The sequence below is a fragment of the Phocoena sinus genome, chromosome X (genome assembly GCF_008692025.1).
Source record: "Phocoena sinus isolate mPhoSin1 chromosome X, mPhoSin1.pri, whole genome shotgun sequence".
Classification (NCBI taxonomy): domain Eukaryota; kingdom Metazoa; phylum Chordata; class Mammalia; order Artiodactyla; family Phocoenidae; genus Phocoena; species Phocoena sinus.
This window is the reverse complement of record NC_045784.1, coordinates 65070415-65089769: the sequence shown is the minus strand read 5'-3', so window position 1 is coordinate 65089769 and position 19355 is coordinate 65070415. Positions and strand designations below refer to the sequence as shown.

Genomic DNA, 19355 nt, shown 5'->3' with positions numbered 1-19355 from the left:
GGCTTCTCGGGCTAAGGCTGTATGCCAAGTGGTGGTGACCATTTTCTCTGGTTCTCTTGGTGCCTGTTGAACAAGCAAGACTCAGAGACACCAAAAGAGAATGATATCCATATCAAGAGCACAGAGAAGAAACAGACACACTGGGAATGCAGCTGCAGGGAAGCCTGTGGCACTGGGAGAGAGTGGGGTTATGTTGGGGGACAGCAAGGATCTCCTAATCGCCCTCAAACCACTGCTTCTAGTCCATAGTTTGAGCTGTGGTCTCATCCCTGGATACGTGGGAGCTGTGTTCCAAAGACAAGGATTTGGGGGGACAGGTTAGGTGTCATTATTTAACAGTTAGGGGAGGTCATAGTGTGTCTGTGTAGTGAAGGCTGCTACCACTTGCATTCCTAAGTCGATGTGCAGAGGGGAAGAAATGAACTCAGGGACCAGAAGGCCCATCCACAGGCACCTGGGAAATGAACAGCCCCATGGATGTGACAGGAGGTTTTGCTTACAACCGATGCCTTCGGATCCTGGAGCCTAGGTCCAGAAATGGAGGGTGCCTCTGTCTGTCCATCTGCAGTAGCCTGATTCTTGGTCACCCAGGGATTTAGGTAGAGTTTTTATTCATATTTTAGGTCTTATGCCCTCTGAGGTTCTCTAACTTCCAGCCCCCTGCCCCAACCCACAACTTAAATTTCCTGCTGCTCTTCCAGACCTAAACTCCATTCTCTGTCATCTTCAGCTTTGGTGGTAAGGTTGTCTGTCATTTCCTGCCACAGTAGCTGTGGAGATTGAGGAGCACGCTATAATAAGAGAGCCATAAATTCTCAACTCTTACCCCTTCTCCACTGTCATTTTCAAGAGTAAACTCTCCTTGACCTCTGCCTGCTTTTGGATGCTTTCAAGTAACTTTTTTTTTTATACAGCAGGTTCTTATTAGTCATCAATTTTATACACATCAGTGTATACATGTCAATCCCAATCGCCCAATTCAGCATACAACCATCCCCACCCCACCGCGGTTTTCCCCCCTTGGTGTCCATACGTCTGTTCTCTACATCTGTGTCTCAATCAAGTACCTTTAAATATTTGTTTTCTTATATGCTTTTCCAGATTGCATAATTGGTATCTGTGGGATGGTTCACCTGACTTTTTCATTCATTGTATTCTTCTACTGTAACCAGTTCTGGATGATTTTTTAAACCCAAAAGAGAGAGGAAACTTAGGAACTTTGTGAAAGCGTTTTAAAGGAACAGGAAAGCGGGGTGGGGGTGGGTGGGTTTTGGCATACTATAAGTGAAAAATTTCCCCATTAGTACTCCGTTCAGTTGTGACTCCTCAATAAAAGTTACACCAGCACTCACACAGGCCCCCCTAAACACACATACAAGATATATGTAATGCTTACAGTATCGATTTTACATTGCAAATATTGATAGTAACATCCCCAGAGGCACTTTCTCTTTTCCTTCCTATCCCACTTGAATTCGATCAAATGAATTGTGTCCTGGGGAAGCAACAGTGCAAATATGGAATCTGACAGTTACATTTTCCTCTCCATATCCCTCCTGAGGAATGGAGCTGAACCCCTGGAGCTCCAAGGCATGCAGGTCCCCTGGATGCAGAGACAGTACGTGCCTTGGAATGATTTGGAAGGGACAGTGGGACCATCCCTCACGGGGCCACATATTGTCACTGCCCCACGCTGATCATTATCTCTTCCCCACTCCAGGTCAGAGGGAAAAAGGATCTCCTGTCACCATGGTGGTCATGGCAGCTCTGATATTATGACCTCCCCAAAGGAAGGACCAAACTGGGCAATTATTATATTTTGTGGTTGAGAAGAGTGAGGCATTCAGCTGTGCTAAAGAGAAAGAGGGGGCGGCAGTTCCTGTCAACGTCCAGTGGGCCCACCCTGCTCACCCCTGTGCCCACGCCGGCTGTCTGCTCCTTCCAGATCTGTCTGGTCCTGGTTTGCATGCCTGCTCATGCGGTGTCCAGAACTGCATTTCTGATTATGGCTCTGCTCTGTGTTCAAAAGGAGCAGGGCTGTCCACCAGGAGGAAGACAGACCTGGGACCTGGAGGGATTTCTAGAAAGAGGCTGTAACTGGAGCAGGAGAAGAGTGTCAAGAGAGGGAAGGAAGGGGGCTTTCCTCAAGGAAGGAAGTAACAGCCAGGGTGTCAGTCACCTTTCACTCAGCCCCTAGCGGACAACTTGGAGTAAATATATATGTATGTGTGCGTATGTGTGCATGCACACACACATACACAGCTGCAAGTCACCTGTAGCCGCTGTGCGGGCGGGTAGTGGTATGTGTCTGGCTTTTTCAAACAAATATCACAGAAATAGACAAAGTTCTGTCCACTCTTCTCCCTTTTCTCCTTCTCCTCCTTTACTTCTTATTTCCACCGTCTCCTCCTCCTTCCCCTCCCCTCCTCCACCCCCTCCCCTCTCCTCTCCCCCTCCTCCTTCTTCTTTTCTCTCCCTCCCCCCCATCTTCCTCGCTCCCTTCTTTCCTCTCTCCTTTGTTTTTTATTCTTTAATAACAGCTCCAGCACTCCTCTAGCTATGCACTTAGGACCTCATTCCACCTTCACCCTCCTCTTCAGATACCTATATTCAGCTAAGCATTGTAGAGCCCCCTGCATGCCTCCACTTTCCTGTTGTCACCATTTCCCTGGTCGACATGAAGTGTCCTAACTCTGAACCCAGCCTGCGAGATTCCCCCAATCCCCTACATTCTTGAATATAGAAATCAAGAATGAAAAGAAATCCTTGTAAAACTTTCCAGTCCTTTCCACACATCAGTCAAGTCCATTATAGGCCCCTCTAATTTCCCATCACCTTTTGATTTTCACTGTTTGCCTGTCGGTTCTGACCACAGTCATCGTTTTCTCCTCCTGTACTTTAAACCTTTCTCATTAGAGCCATGTAACCTTTTCCCACAGTCAGAGGGAGGGGCACCAGGACCCTTCAGGAAAGTGCATAGGGGATGCCTCTCTCCCATCATGCCCCCTGATGCCCAGGTATGAGCATACTCTCCCTACGGTTTACTTCCAGAGAAGTTCCAAGTACACAGTAAGTGCTCTTATTGCTGCCTGGCACTCCTGCTAGCCAGAGCCCTGACACGTTGGTCGTGAGTCCAGAGAGCCACTCACAGTTTTGCCAGTAACCCAGCTTCTGATTTTGGGGGCGTCATCTCCTCACTCTGGGTGTCCTAGTTTCCCCATCCATTTAGTGATGGGGGCCTCTTAGGCACCTGCAAATTAGTATCATGCTCCCCTTGGTTATTCCTGCATATCATTTCGAGCTACTGCTCAAGGAAAGGAATATTTCCAACGAAAATCTCAGTAATAGACAAGGAGGTGTTTGTCTCTCTCCTTTCTTCCTTTGTTCCTCTTTGTTGCTCTCTCTGTTAATGGCGCCAATCCCCTCTCACCAGTTAGGTGAGAACCTCTCCCATCCTGGCTCACAAGTCCTGTGGAATTCCCCATAAGTTCAAGTGCTCTCTTCCCTGTTCCCACTGTCCCTGCCCTAATTCTCAAAGCACTCGCTATTTACCTGGTCCACATTAAAAGCCAGGAGAGCTGTGTTCTCATCCCAAAAGGGACCGTGTGGCCCTAGGCAGGTTGCTTCCCCTCTCTGGTTCATCTCTTTGTAAAATGAAGGATTTGACCGTCTTGGTCTCCACGTGGAGGCTGACTGAGGTCATAGAGAGAGCTCTGGCATGGTCATCAAGAGCCCTGAATGCTACTCACAGCTCTGCCACTAGCCTAGCATGTGATGTAGCTCCAGTCCCTTCGCACTTCTGAGCCTCAGTTTCCCATCTGAACAGCTGTGACTGACAATTGAGGGCTCCTAGGCTTCTGCAAATAAAGACCTGGGCCCCTAATGTGCCTGTGTCTTTCCAAAATCCATACTCCAAGATGCTGAGCACGTGGAACATTTTCTTAACCTCCAGATTACTCCTTGGAAATGTCTCTAGTATAAAGAGCTTTTTCCCTCATGTTTGATGCTTTATTTTCCCTGATAAGCCTTCAGCTCCCTCTGCCTTGGACCCTGCGGGCCTGTGTTTATGGGCTTTTAATGACAAAAGGCTATCAATTAGTGTAATCAGAGTATTCTCCTCTTTAATCTTGGCCCTCTCCCCACGTTGTCCCCCTCCCACATCAGGGTCCCTCTTATCTTAACTTAGTGAGCAGAGCTCTTGGCTGCATCACCATAGCAACCAGAAGCTAGGGCCAATTAAGCCTTGACTGAGTCATTAGACACCTAAGCTGATTTACAGAGTCCAGAATACTGGATGCAGGAGAGAGGCTGATAGGAAGGACAACAAGGAAAGTCTTAGCTGGAGAGAAGTGGGCAGCTGAGTAGCTGAGGGCTGCAAACCATATCCCACCTCAAGTCCCTGGGGACCATGGGCCCAGGTGTGGACAACATGGCATGTGCCCTCAACCACCAGGCCAGAAGGTGGGGCAACCAGGACCCTGCCCCACACAGAAATGTAATTTTTGATACCTCCCTGCCAACATGCCCCAAACACAGGGATCTGGCTCTGGATTTTTAAATAAAATTCAGAGTAACCGGCAGAGTCAATTACTGAGTTCACCCTGAGTCCTAGTCTTGTGGTGCTTTCCTTATCCTCCAAATACTCTGTGGAAGTTTCTCTAAGGAAAAAGCCTCTTCCTTTTTGGGGCTCCCTTTTCCCAATCAAAGCCCCTGCTGCCCTGGCCTCCTTTTATGGGCCTTTAATCACAAAGGGCTATCAATTAGTGTAATTAGGATATTCACATTACAATTCTTCTTCCCTCCCCCATGAGGCTGGCCACTCCCCTTTCGTGTTCCCTTTTTATTTTATCTAGTGAGGAGAGCTCTTGGCAGGATTGCCATAGCAACCAAGCCACCAGGCCTATTAGGCCATTGAGGATCTGGACACTGAGACTCAAAGCCGATTATGGGTCTTGAGACTTGAAGGCAGAGCAAGACTGCTGGTATGAAAATAAAGAGGCTCTTGGCTGGAGAGAAGGGGCAGCTGAGCTCTTCAGGGCTTCAGCCTACCCTCCACCCTTAACTTTATCTTTACCCCCTGAATTCTTTAGGGAAGGAGAAGGAGGGAGGCAGGCGTGAGAGGGGACTGGCCCTATTAAGGATGAAAGTCTGGGTTTGGACATAAGAACTTATGTTCTTTGGCTAACCCTTGCCATGTCCCCAAACTCACACCTGTAGCATGCCTTCCCCATTGGGTATCCTCGTTTCCTACTACGTTACCTGGCACACAGTAGGTACTCGTAGGGCTTGCTGCCCAGCAATCCCACTAGACAGAGCACTACAAGATAGAGCACAATGAGAACACCTTAGAACGTGGGCAAGTGAAGACTCCTAACTCAGTGACTTTTTCTGGGAAATGACACTAATGAAAAACCTATGTCATCTGGTGTGTAAGGCTCCCTGTTCACAGTCTGGCTCCTCTGCCTTTTGGTGATGATGGTGTTAACTGTTTGGTGGATGGAGGGGAGGCAGTGAGGGTGGCATTAGGCTGTTAATCACCAAAGGCCCTAAGAGTATTAGGTCATTGTCACCTGCAAGAAATCCCTCCTCCCTCTCAATAGCCCCCTCTACATTCACAGGTTTCCACTCATTTTCACTGAGGGAGCAAAGCTTCTGGCCGCATCGCCATAGCAACCAGAAGCCAGACAGAGTAGGAGGGTGAGTCAGTCACTTGACACCAAACCTTAGTGTAGTGTCTGTTGGAGAGGGGTTGACTTTGGGGAGGAAAATACATTAACCGTGAGCTGGAGAGAAGTAGGCCACTAGGCTTCTCAGTGATCCGACACACTTCCACCTCATCCTTCATCCTTGTGCCTCCAGGTAAGGAGGGGTATTCAGAGACAGCTTTGTTCCCTGTGGGGGCTAAGGCCTGTGTTTGGACCAGAATATGTGTCCTCTGCCCTAGCCCGCGGTGAGGGTACCAGGCACCAGATCCGCCCCTGTCCCGCCTTGTTACCAAACAAACACACATGAGTGAATATGAGTTCCGCATGTGCATTCCCATGACTGCACCTCCTGTGCCTAGAACAGTGTCAGAAATATGGTAGGGGTCTTTGATGCAAACTCATACACTTCCCCAGTCCACTCACTCCATCTTAGACATCGCAGTTCACATCTTATCCTCCTTCCTCAAACCTCCGTCTACTACTGGAACAGCCACAGTCTGGGTTGATAAGACTGAGAACGTGGAAGGAAAGATCTCACAAAACTTTCTACCTCCCTGCATCTGACACTAGATACTCTGCCTTCCCTCTTGTCACTATGAACGAACCGTCCACACTCTTATCAAAACCCAGCCCTGCAGCTGGGCAGTAGATTCTACCCCTTTTGGGTGAGTAAATGCGTGGCCCCAGCAATGCTCCCAGAGCTCTCACCCACATCACCAATTTGCCCTTCTCAGCTGGATGATTCCCATAAGTACACAAACCTTCCGCAAAGTCCTCCCTCTTAAAAACAAAACAAGAAAGAGAGAAACTGACAAAAACCCCACCTTAACTGCACAACGCGCTCCATCTGCAGCATCATCATCTCTCGATTTGCACTTTACAGAAAAGCTCCTAAAAAGCCATTATTTATTTTTGGTATCTCCATTTCCTCTATTCCCATTTTGTCTTGAACCATCTCAATCGACCTTTTGTTCCCACCAATCCAGTGAACTAGCTCTTCTCAAGGTCCCCAAAGACCTGCACGTTGCTAAATCTAGTGGTCATTTCTCAGTATTGACATTACTTGACTGATCAGTAGTATTTGGCACTGTTGATCACTTCCTCCTCCCTGCAATACTTTCTTCACTTGGTTTACACTGCAGCGGTCCCCAACCTTTTTGGCACCAGGGACCAGTTTCGTGGAAGACAATTTTTCCAGGGACGGTGCGGGGAGGGGAGAGATGGTTCAGGTGGTAATGCGAGTGATGGGGAGCGTCAGATGAAGCTTCACTCGCTCGCTCGCCGCTCACCTCCTACTGTGTGGCCTGGCTCCTAACAGGCCTCGGACCGGTACCGGTCCACGGCCCGGGGGTTGGGGACCTCTGGTTTACAGGACATTCCTGTCCCTTGGTTGGCGTTCTGCCTCAGGTTCTGCTACTTTTCAGTGTCCTGGTGAGTCCTTCTGTGACTCCTTGACCTCTATGCATTCAAGTGCTCTAGGTTTTGATTCTCAGATTTCTTCTCTTCCCTACCTATGCTCACTTCCTGCAGAATCATACATAGTTCCATCACTTTGATCCCACCCACAAATAGAAGAATCACACATTAATATTTCAAGTCCAGTCTTATCCCTGAAATCCAGGCTCATACATTCAACTGCCTACTCAACATTGCCTCTTGGATGTCTAATTTTCATCTCAAATTGGGCCTGGTCCTGATCAGCAGAGTGTAATGAGGAGCCCATAAGCCACTGACAGTGCAGATCCAGAGCTCCACTTCTATAAATTAAATTGAGATTCAAAGCTCATTCCCTACTCAACCTTAGGTTTACCTACCTGGCACCAAGACTGCCCCAGCCTCTCTTCAGACAACTGTCCTAAAGTCCTTGGCTCAGAGCCCAGGCCATTCGTAACCTAAGAGCAACTTTATTTTTGTATATTTACCCTGGCTTGTGAAATAAGCCTTCCATTTATCACAATTTTGGTTTCAAAGTATGTCCATTCTACTTTTCCTTTGTCTTTATTAAATAACGAAATTATCACTTAAAATTATCTCTGTCCTTAGATCCATTTCTTTGTAATACATTCTCATATTAACCTAATTCATATTATAGTTGGTATGAGTATATTTGTGAATGTTTCTTTATGTAACTTCCCACTTGCTGTCATTACAACTGCCTCAAGAGGGACTAAATGTTCTGCTTTTCCAGTTTTATGACTGAGCAGACATTGTGTGTGTTCCTCCAGTATTCATTCTCTCCTCCACCCCAAGCACAGAGAAGCTTAATTCCTGTCTAGGATTTATACATGTGTTATTAGTAGCAATGGGAGATATTGTTACTACTTATCATCTGCTCATGTTGACTTGCATTTTCTGACATTTCTCCCACCAACGTTTTTATAAGAAATTATATCTAAAATGATGTTTAGAGTTTTGATAAATCAAGAGTTCCAACAAAGAGATACTTAAGCAAGTGAGAAATAGATAGTTGTATTCCCTTGCATTGGCTACTGGCTTGAGAACTGACCCTCTCACATCCTGTTGGTATAAATGCAAATTGATATGAACCCCTCTGGGGTTCTCTAGAAAATATGTGCTCCCACCTGAACACTTGGCATATGTTCTGGCCCTGGGGCTATATGTCAAGGAAATGAATGGTTCTAAGGCAATAATTTTTCACAAGAACAAAGTTTTCACTCCCATAGTGTTTACCACAGCCATGACCAACAAAATTATTAAAACACACCAAAAGGTAGAAATGATAGGACACCTATAAAATGTGAGTATACATCTCCATTTAAAAGATAGTAGTAGCATATAAAATTAAATGAAGTGATGTTCAAGCTGTACTGAAGGTGCATAAAATTAGGTACAAATTTATGCTTAGTATGAGTCCATTTTTCCTAATATTTTGTTATGAAACCCATCAAACATCCGGAAATGTCTACCAGGTTGTACAGTGAAAATCCATATGATCGCTACCTAGAGACTACAACATTAGCCGTTTTCTATCCTTCCTTAATCACACATATATCTCTGTGTCCATCCATTATCCATCCAACAATTCATGTTATACACTGGATGCATTTTAAAGTAAGCTGTAAGCAACAGTACTTTCCAACCCTAGATAATTCAGCACCCAAATGATTAACTAGAGTTTAATATTTGTTTATGGTGGTTCCTTTTTTTCTCGTCGAGGGAAAATTTGCACAGAGCAAAATGCACAAATCCTAACTGCACCATTCATTGAATTTTGACAATTGCACACACCTGTGTAACCCAACCCTCTTATCAGTATCTAGAACATTATCCTCACCCCAGATGTGTTCTCATGTCTCCTCCCAATCCATCTGCTCCTCCATCCCTCACAGGCAGACACTCGTCAGCTTTCTGCTTCTGTAGGTTAGTTTTACTATTTCTAGAACTTTTAATAAATGGTATGTCATCTTTTGTGCTTGTCTTTTTCCACTCAGCAAATGGTCTTGAGATTCATACACATTGTTGTGTGCATTGGTATTTTTTCCCCTTTTATTGCTGAGTACTATTACATCATACGGATATCCCAGAGTTGGTTTCGGTGATCTCATTGTCGAAATGTAAAAGGAGAAGTAGAAGCAGAAGGAGGAGGAGGAAAAGAAAAAGAAACCTGTATGTTTGCAAAGAGAAAAGTTTACTGTGATATGTTATATCCACTTATTGACAGCAATTGTCTGTAAATTATGGCATTTATGTGTCACTGGATAAGTTGATCCTCAAAAGCACCTACTCCTCTAGACTGATGTACTTTCCGTTCATAATAGTTCCATCCTTAGTGATGTCTCTTTTTAACTTACACCAAATGGCATCAGTGAATTAAGAATGAACTAAACAGAGTCAGTGAGTTGTTAACAAAATAGTAGTATATCAAATCTTGGAATACTCTGTGACAAGGTATGTGTCAAAAATTCATGTGCATGCGACTCTGGGTGATAGTTTGGGGTTATGTTCAATGTGTATTGAAGGGAGACTGAGGAAGCTCCAGAGGACCTTTACATGGTAGAGAGATTAGGTCTTCAATCATGAGGAACAAATGCAAACATGAAGAAAACCTTAAGCAAGGAAACATTGAAGGATTCATAAACCTGATTGATTCGAAACTCTGCTCAATCACCAACTAAAAGAAGCAAGCATGAGAGCATAAACACATTTCGTCCATAGGGGCCAATGTATAAGAGCAGTGTTTGATTGGCATCTTCTTGATGATCCAAAGGTCTCAACCTCGTATATCTAACTGCCTACTACTTGACATTTCCATTTGAATATTTCATTAAATATCAAATTTAATATTTTCACAAGGCACTTCAGGATCATTTAGAATTCTAATTATACTTGTGAGACATTGTACTATGTAATCCTAGTACAATATAAACATCTCTACAACTGAAATTTGATGCTCATGGAATGTTAATATGGATAAGCTTTCAAGCATCACAGAGAATACGTTGTCCATGTAGTGCCACATATTTATATTCATGCAGGTATATAGGAAAATACCCATTTCTTCACACTGTTTCCTACACTGAGTGTTACAACTCTTGTTATATTTATTCAATACAATGAGCTAATACTTTAAATTTTTTCTTGCTTACATCTTTCTTTCATAAATTCTAGAATTCATGGATTGAAATCTGTGAGTAAAATAATAAATAAAGCAGAAAATAGAATCAAGTTGAAGTAAAGAGGAAATCAGCTAGTAACTTGAGGTAAAAACTGTTAAGTTTTGCATATGACTCTTTCTGTCTATGTGTGTGTACATATATGTGTGTCTGTGTATGTTCCTTATGCTATATTTATATATAACATTTAAAAAATATAATCATACTCTACATGTTCTTAGATTTACCTCCATTAATTTTCTTTATTTAATTATTCATTCACATTCCTGAAAATGTATTGTACAAGGATTTCTGCTTCTTGGAAGATGAAATAGACTTAATTTCCTTACTTTTCTCTATTTCTCCCTCTAAGAACAGCTAAAAAACTCTGATGTTACACATAAAACAAACATTTAAAAAAAACCTATTAGGTGAGAATAAGACAAACTGGCTAGTGACCCCAGGGCCTGAGTAAAAACATAATGGTGGGGCGGAGTCAAGATAGTGGAGTAGGAGGATGCAGAGTTCGTGTCTCCTCACAACTAGGGCACCTACCAGGTGCTAGTTGGGGACTTCGGACACCTAAGGGAGCAGAAGGATCCTCCACATGAGCGGGTAGGACATTGGGGGAATGGGGGAGGAGAAATGGAGGCAGGATGGGACCAGTGCCCTTGAGGGGTGGCTAGGGGGAGTGGAGGGGTTCCTATGCCCAGAGGGGCCCACTCACAGTGGGGGTTCTGTGGGAATGGGGAGAGACCTTTGGAGGATCGGGGAATTACAGGGGAACATGGCCAGCATTTCCCCCACTCACTTGGACCCCAGCAAGTCTGCTGGGGTCCCGGGCCTGAACCTCTGCCCTCCTGGGTCCCCTCCAGCTGCACTAAGCCCCACACACTCCCAAGGCCTTTTCTGGCTTTTTTTCTCTCTTGTGGTTCTGTTTTGCCTTGTTGTTGTTTCATTTATATTTATATTTTTCTAATATATTTTTATTCTAATTTTATTTTATTTTTTATTTTTTGTTATTGTTCTGCTCCTTTTTGTTTGTTGCCTTTTTTTGCCACACCACATGGTTTGTGGGATCTTGGTTCCCAGGCCAGAGGTTAGGCCTGAACTCCTGTGGCGGCAGTGCCAAGTCCAAACCTCTGGACTAACAGAGAACCTCAGATCCCAGGGAGTATTAAGTGGTGTGAGGTCTCCCAGAGGTCCTCATCTCAGCACCAAGACCCAGCTCTACCCAACTGCCTGCAAACTCCAGTGCTGGATGCCTTAGGCCAAACAACCAGTAGGACAGGAACACAGCCTCACCCATCAAAAAACAAATGAGATGACAAAATAATATGTTACAGATGAAAGAACAAGTTAAAAACCTATAAGACCAAATAAATGAAGAGGAAATAGGCAACCGACCTGAAAAAGAATTCACAAAATCTCGAATGAAAGGAACATAGGGATAACACTGAAGAAAATCATCAAAACCACAAGGGAAAAATTTATAAAGAAGAAAAGAAGAGAGAAAAACTGCACCCCCCCCACACACACATAACAGAACACAAGTAATTAAATGGCAGTAAATACATACCTACAAATAATCACTTTAAATATCAATGAACTAGATGCTCCAATCAAAGACTGATTAGATAAAAATATGAGACCCATTTATATGCTGCCTAAAAGAGACTTACTTCAGAGCTAAAGACACACACAGCCTGAAAGTGGGGGGTGGAAAAAGATATTCAATGCAAATTGAAACAAAAAGAGAGCTGGGGTATCAATATTCATGTCAGACAAAGCAGACTTTAAAGCAAAGTCTCTAACAAAAGACAAAGAAAGACATATAATGATGAATGGATCAATAGAAGAAGATGATATAACATTCATAAACATATATTCACCTAATAAAGGAACATCTAAACATATAAAGCAAATATTAACAGACATAAAGGGAGAAACTGACAGTAATAAAATGATAGTAGTGGACTTTAACATCCCACTGACATCAATGGATAGAGCATTCAGAGAGAAAACAGTGACCTTAAATGACACATTGGGCCAGTTGGATTTAATAGATATCTACAGAACATTGGATCCAAAAACAACAGAGTACACATTCTTTTCAACTGTATATGGAACATTCTCCAGGATAGATCACATGCTAGGCCACAAAACAAGTCTCTACAAATTTAAGAAGATAGAAATTATATCAAGCATCTTTTCAGGCCACAAAGGTATGAAACTAGAAATCAATTACAGGAAGAATACTGGATAAAAACACAAAAGCATGGAGTCTAAAGAACATGCTACTAGAAAACCAATGGGTAAATAAAGAAATCAAGGAGGAAATCAGAAAATACTTTGAGACAAATGAAAATAAAAGCCCAACTTTACAAAATCTATGGGACACAGAAAAAGCAGTTCTAAGAGGGAAGTTTATAGCAATACAGGCCTACCTTGGTAAATGAGAAAATTCTCAAATAAACAAACCTACATCTAATGGAATTAGAAAAAAAGAACAAACAAAGCCCAACGTCAGCAGAAGGAAGGAACTATTAAAGATCAGCATGTAAATAAATTAGAGAACAACAAAAAAGAAATTATCAAAGAAACAAGAGCTGGATTTTTTTTTTTCAGTACACGGGCCTTTCACTACTGTGGCCTCTCCCGTTGTGAAGCACAGACTCCGGACGCACAGACTCAGCGGCCATGGCTTATGGGCCTAGCCACTCCACAGCATGTGGGATCTTCCCGGGCCGGGGCACAAACCTGTGTCCCCTGCATCAGCAGGTGGACTCTCAACCACTGCACCACCAGGGAAGCACAAGAGCTGGATTTTTGAGAAGGGAAGCAAAATTGATAAGCCTCTAGCCAGGTTCATTAAAAAAAGAGAGAGGACCCAAATAAACAAAATTAGAAATGAAAGAGGAGAAATTTCAACCAATATCACAGAAATACAAAGAACCATAAGAGAATACTATAAACAGTTATATGTCAACAAATTGGACAACTTAGAAGAATAGATACATTCCTAGCAACTTACAATCTTCCAGGACTGAATTAGGAAGAAATAGGTAGCCCGAATAGACTTATTGCTAGTTGCTGGATTTCAATCAAGAAAAAAAAAACCAAAAACAAAAACTCCCAACAACCAAAAGTCCAGAACCAGAAAGCTTTTCAGGGAATTCTAGCAAACATATAAAGAGTTAATACCTATCTTATCACACTTTTCCAAAAACTTTAAGGGCATGAACACCCTCAAACTCATTCTATGAGCCCACAATTACCCTGACACCAAAACCAAACAAAGATACCACAAAGAAGAGAAAATTACAGGCCAATATCTCTGATGGATACAGATGCAAAACTCCTCAATAAAATGTTATCAAATAGAATTGAACAATAAATAAAAACGATCATATACCATGATCAAGTGGGATTTATCCCAGAGATGCAAGGATTCTTCAATATACACACATCAATCCATGTGATACTCCACGTTAAAAAAAAAGATAAAAATCACATGATCACCTAAATAGATGTAAAAAAGCATTTGGCAAAATTCTATATCCATTCATAATAAAAACTCTCAACAAAGTTGGTTTAGAGGAAACATATCTCAACCTAATAAAGGCCACTTATGACAAACCCACAGTAAACATCATACTAAACAGTTAAAGGCTGAAAACATTTCCTCTAAGATCAGGAACAAAACAAGGATGCTCACTCTTGCCATTGTTATTTAACACAGCATTAGAAGTCCCAGCCACAGCAATCAGACAAGAAAAATAAATAAAAGTCATCCAAATTTGAATGGTATAAGTAAATCTGTCACTATTTGCAGATGACATGATACTATATATTAAAAACCCTCAAGACTCCACCAAAAAGTTATTAGAACCAATACATGAATTCAGTAAAGTTGCAAGATACAAAATTATATATGGAAATCTGTTGCATTTATATACACTAATAATCCTATCAGAAAGACAAATGAAGAAAACAATTCCATTTATGATCACATCAAAAAGAATAAAATACTGAAGAATAGATTTAACCAAGGAGTTGTACTCTGAAAACTAGAAGACACTGAAGAAATTGAAGATGACACAAATAAATGGAAATCTATACTGTGTTCATGGATGGCGAGAATCAATATTGTTAAAATATTCATACTACCCAGTCTATAGATTCAAAGCAATACCTATCATAATAGCAATGGCATATTTCAGAGAACATGAATAAATATTCTTAAGATTTTATGGAAGCACAAAGACTACAAGTAGCTAAAGCAATCTTGAGAAAAAACAACAAAGCTGAAGGTATCATGCTCCTATACTTGAAAATATACTACAAACTATAGTAATCAAAAGAGTATGGTACTGGCAGCAAAATAGACACATATATCAATGGAACAAAATAAAGAGCACAGAAATAAACTCACAATTACTTGGTCAATAAATATTCAACAACGTATGCAAGAATATACAGTGGGGAAAAGACAGTCCCTTCAATAAATGGTGTTTGGAAAGCTGGCCAGACATGTGCACAAGGATGGAACTGGACCACTGTCTTACCCAATATTTAGAAATAAATTCAAAATGGATTGAAGACTTCAATGTGATACCTGAAACCATAAAATTCTTAGAAGAAAACACAGGCTGTAAGTTCTTTGACATCTGTCTTAGCAATATTATTTTGTATCTGTGTCCTCAGGCAAGAGGAACAATTACAAAAATAAACAAATGGGACTACATCAAACTAGAAACCTTTTTGCACAGGGAAGGAAGGCACTAACAAAATGAAATATCAACCTACTGATTGGCAGAAGATATTTGCAAATCATATATCTGATAAAGATTGATATTCAATATATATAAAGAACTCATACAACTCAATATAAAAAAAACCCAAAAGAGCCTGAATAAAAATGGGAAGAGGACCATAATAGACATTTTTCTAAATAAGTCATACAGATGTCCAACAGTCACATGAAAATGTGCTCAACATCACTAATCATCAGAGAAATGCAAATCCAAACCACAATGAAATACTACCTCACATCTGTCAGAATAACTATTATAAAAGAGACAAGAAACAACAATTGGTGAGCATGTGGAAGAAATGGGATCCTCATGCACTGTTGGTAGTAATGTATCTTGGTGCAGCCATATGGGAAGCAGTATGGAGTTTCCTCAGAAAACTAAGAATAGAACTACCATACAGTCCAGGGAATCCACTTCTGGGTATTAAAAACAACACAGAAACTCTAAACAATAAAAGAAAATATTATCTAAAACAACAACAAAAAACACACTCTAATTTGAAAAGATATATGCATCCCTATGTTCATTGCAGCAGTATTTACAACAGCCTATATGGAAGCAACCTAAATGTCCATCCACAGATGAATGGATAAAGATGATGTGATACACACACACACACACACACACACACACACACACACACACACACACTAGAATATTACTCAGCCATGAAAAAGAATGAAATGATGCCATTTGTAGCAACATGGATGGACCTAGAGATTATCATACTAAGTGAAGTTAGGCAGACAGAGAAAGACAAATATCATGTGATATAACTTATATGTGGAATCTAAAAAGCAAAACAAATGAACAAACAAAACAAAACAGAAAGAGGCTCATACATACAGAGAACAAACTGTTGCCAGAGATGTGAGGGGTGAGGGGATTAACAAAATTGGTTAAGGGGGTAAAGAGGTACTGACTTCCAGCTATTAGTCATGGGGTTGTAATGTAGACATAGGGAATATAGTCAATAACATTGCAGCCACTTTGTATGGTGATGGATGGTAACTTGTCTTATTGTGATGTGCATCTTATAATGTACAAAAATATGAGTTGTGTTGTACATCTGAAGCTAATATAATATTGTATGTTAATTATATCTCAATAAGAAAAAATTAGTGACATGTGTGTGTGCATGTGTGTGTGGTGGACTATTATTTAGCCACAAGAAGAAAGAAATCTTGCCATTTGTGACAATGTGGATGGATGCTAAGTGAAATAAGTCACACAGAAAAAGACAAACACTCTATGACCTCACTTATATGTGGAAAGAAAACAAAAACAAAAAAAGAAACTAATAAAAAGAGTTCAAATGTGTGTTTACCAAATGCAGGGTTTAGGGGGAGAAGGAATTGTGTGCGGGTTGTCAAAAGGTACAAACTTCCAATTATAAGGTAAAGCAGTACTAGGAATATAACATACAACATGATGACTATAGTTAACACTGTTTTATAATATATATGAAAGTTGTTAATAGAGTAAATCCTAAGTGTTCTCATCACAAGGAAAAAAATTTTATTTTTTTGTAGCTATAGATCATGGAACAAACTTAATTTATTGTGTTTATAATTTCACAATATATATGTCATATCATTATTCTGTATGCCTTAAACTCATATAGTAATGTATGTAGCAAAAATGCTGTTTTTGAACATTACTTAGGTCAGCTCTTTTCTTTTTCATACCCTTCAATGAGGCCATGTAATATATTTGTAATATAGTTAGATTCATTTCATAGCTGGTATTCCATTCTGGATTCCTCCTTCATCTAGATGAAAGATTTTTAATTTTCAGGAATAATCATATAACCTTTAATTCTTATCCTGTTGTGGCATACATGAATTAGCAAACAGTATCTGAATAAATTCTCCATTCTTAGCAAGGTAGGTTTAGTCTCTGATGTTGTTTTAGTCTCCAGGAGGCTGCCAGCCCCACCTCTTATTTAATTCTGAGTTACTGGGGCCAGCCTAAGGGGGAGTTCCTTCATTTGTGCCCCCCATGGGGGTAGGTGGGAGTGAGTCTACAGGCCACTGAAGAATAGGACTGTTTGGTGACCAAAGTAAATGGTGGTTTGAAAAGAAGCTTGGGGATTTGATGAATTATTTTGCACCAGTAACAGGGAAAATGGTATCACCTCCAGTAAACACATAGTCGTTTACCTCCTGGAGCAGGAAGCACTTAAGTGTTGTGGGAATTCCCAGGTCTTTTATGTGTCCTGGTTTCACCCTTTCTTAAACACTATCCCTTCTGAAAGTTCAAATATATCCACATTCTGTTGAAATCTTGAAGCTTTAAAAATTTAGACTCTTGTCATCTTACATTCATCATGCTACTCTTTCCTGTTAACCTTCCTACAGGCAGCTTCTACTTAAGTCACATACTTGACCTCCTAAGCATTCTCTAGAGCCCCTGGGAGCTGTCCAATGAGGAATCATCACTGCTTTTTCTCAAGCAAATCTTGCCTCCTTCATGTTTTGACACTCCTTCCCTCTAGCCATTCGTGCTCCTGCTACTTTGACCCCTTTTACACCTCAGAAAACTTTAGAATTACTAGTCTTAGGTGGTGAGCGAGGGTGGTTAAATTGGGAGCCTTTCTTACAACCTTGATTGGGGTTTGAGGGGCTTTTTAAAAAACAAAAGTTTCCTTCTCTCCAAGTGAAATCCCACAGCAATGTTTGGATTTATAATGTGGCTTAGACCAATGTGTGGTTTTTTTGGTTCTGTTTTTTTAGCATCCCCTTGAGAGAATAAATGATAATGGAGGAGAACAATTTCACAAGGTCCTGGCTTCTCTTGCAACACAGTAGCTTTACTTGCCTGCTTTTATGTGCACCTTGGTACTGTCAGCTCAACAGATGGTGTCCTTACAGGCAATTTTGGTACCTGCAGAGAAAAGACATCTTGGTCTCTTCTTGCATCAGTCCTAAGTTATACCCTTTATAGCCATGCAGGGGTGTTGGTTTATGAGTGCTGCAGCAGTGAGCATAATGAATCATTTACCCAGTGGACATAGAAAACACACCAAGTGAATTTAAATAATTGGCTTGGAGTGGGTAGTAGCTAGGAAGTGGCTTTTAGAGATACCCAAGGTTGAGAGGGTATTTTTTTTAACCATTTGCTATAGATGATGAAAAAGTAAGGTTTGCCCTCTTCATGTCTGCTTCCAAATAGATGTGTCAAAAAAAGCTGCTTTTCCCCCCATTCCTCTACCCTGCCACCCTGTTAAAACAAACAGGGATTTATGACCCGCTCCTCAATACATGTAAAATTTGTACAAAAATATCTTCTATGAAAATGATTTGTAATCTGTAGACTTATTACCTGGGAGATGTCTTGAGATGCAAAATCCCATCCTTTAGGTTGTGGGGTTTTTTGTTTTCTCCAAATAAATCTGATCTTTAAAGTTCAAAAAAAAAAATAAAAGGTGGTTTTGTCTTAAGTAGCTATATTTGTGGTAGCTTGTTACGGCAAGGATAGAAAATGAATACATACCAATTAAAAGACTGATTTTTCAACTCTGTAATGAGTTATATTGGAAAAGAGTCTAAAAAAGAGTGGATATATGTATATGAATAACTGATTAACTGTGCTATACAGCAGAAAGTAACACAACATTGTAAATCAACTATACTCCAATAAAAATTTTTAAGAAGACTGATATTTTCAGATTAGATAGAAGAGCAGGATCCAATTATACACTGCCTTCAAGGAACCCACTTTAATTAAAAATATATAGATATGTTAACAATATCAGGATTGAAAATGGAGTTGCTTCTTAATACCAATGCAAACTTCACTAGAAGCAATGTTAGCAGGAATATAGAAAGTTATTACATAAAAATAAATTGATCAATTCACCAAGAAACATAACAAAAATATTTAAGCGAGTAAAAGAGTGCTTCAAAACATATGAGGCAAAAACTTGTAGATCTGAAAGGAGAGTGGAAAAATCCACAAATATACTTGGAAACTTCAACATTCCTCTCTCAGTAATCAATAGAAGCAGTAGTCAGGAAATCAACAATGATATACAAGAAACTGAAGAAAAATGTCTTAAAATGTGACCTAGAAAATTGACATCTAGCATGACATTGTGAGGAGCTCTGCTGATCTGCACCCCAGTAAAAAACGGTGAAACTTATTTTTAAAATCCCAATAACTATCTAAAGCCCTTGGAATGATTTGAAGGACAAAGAGCAAATGAAGCAATATCTATT

The 19355-nt window shown here is 40.9% G+C and overlaps 1 long non-coding RNA gene across 1 annotated transcript; it reads left to right on the top strand.

Annotated features, from left to right (window-relative positions):
* The first annotated feature begins 477 nt into the window (after positions 1-477).
* On the top strand, positions 478-17669 carry LOC116747813. Its single transcript, XR_004348117.1, has 3 exons — positions 478-489; positions 16446-16456; positions 17442-17669. It is a non-coding gene; the product is annotated as an uncharacterized LOC116747813 (long non-coding RNA).
* Positions 17670-19355: the final 1686 nt, after the last annotated feature.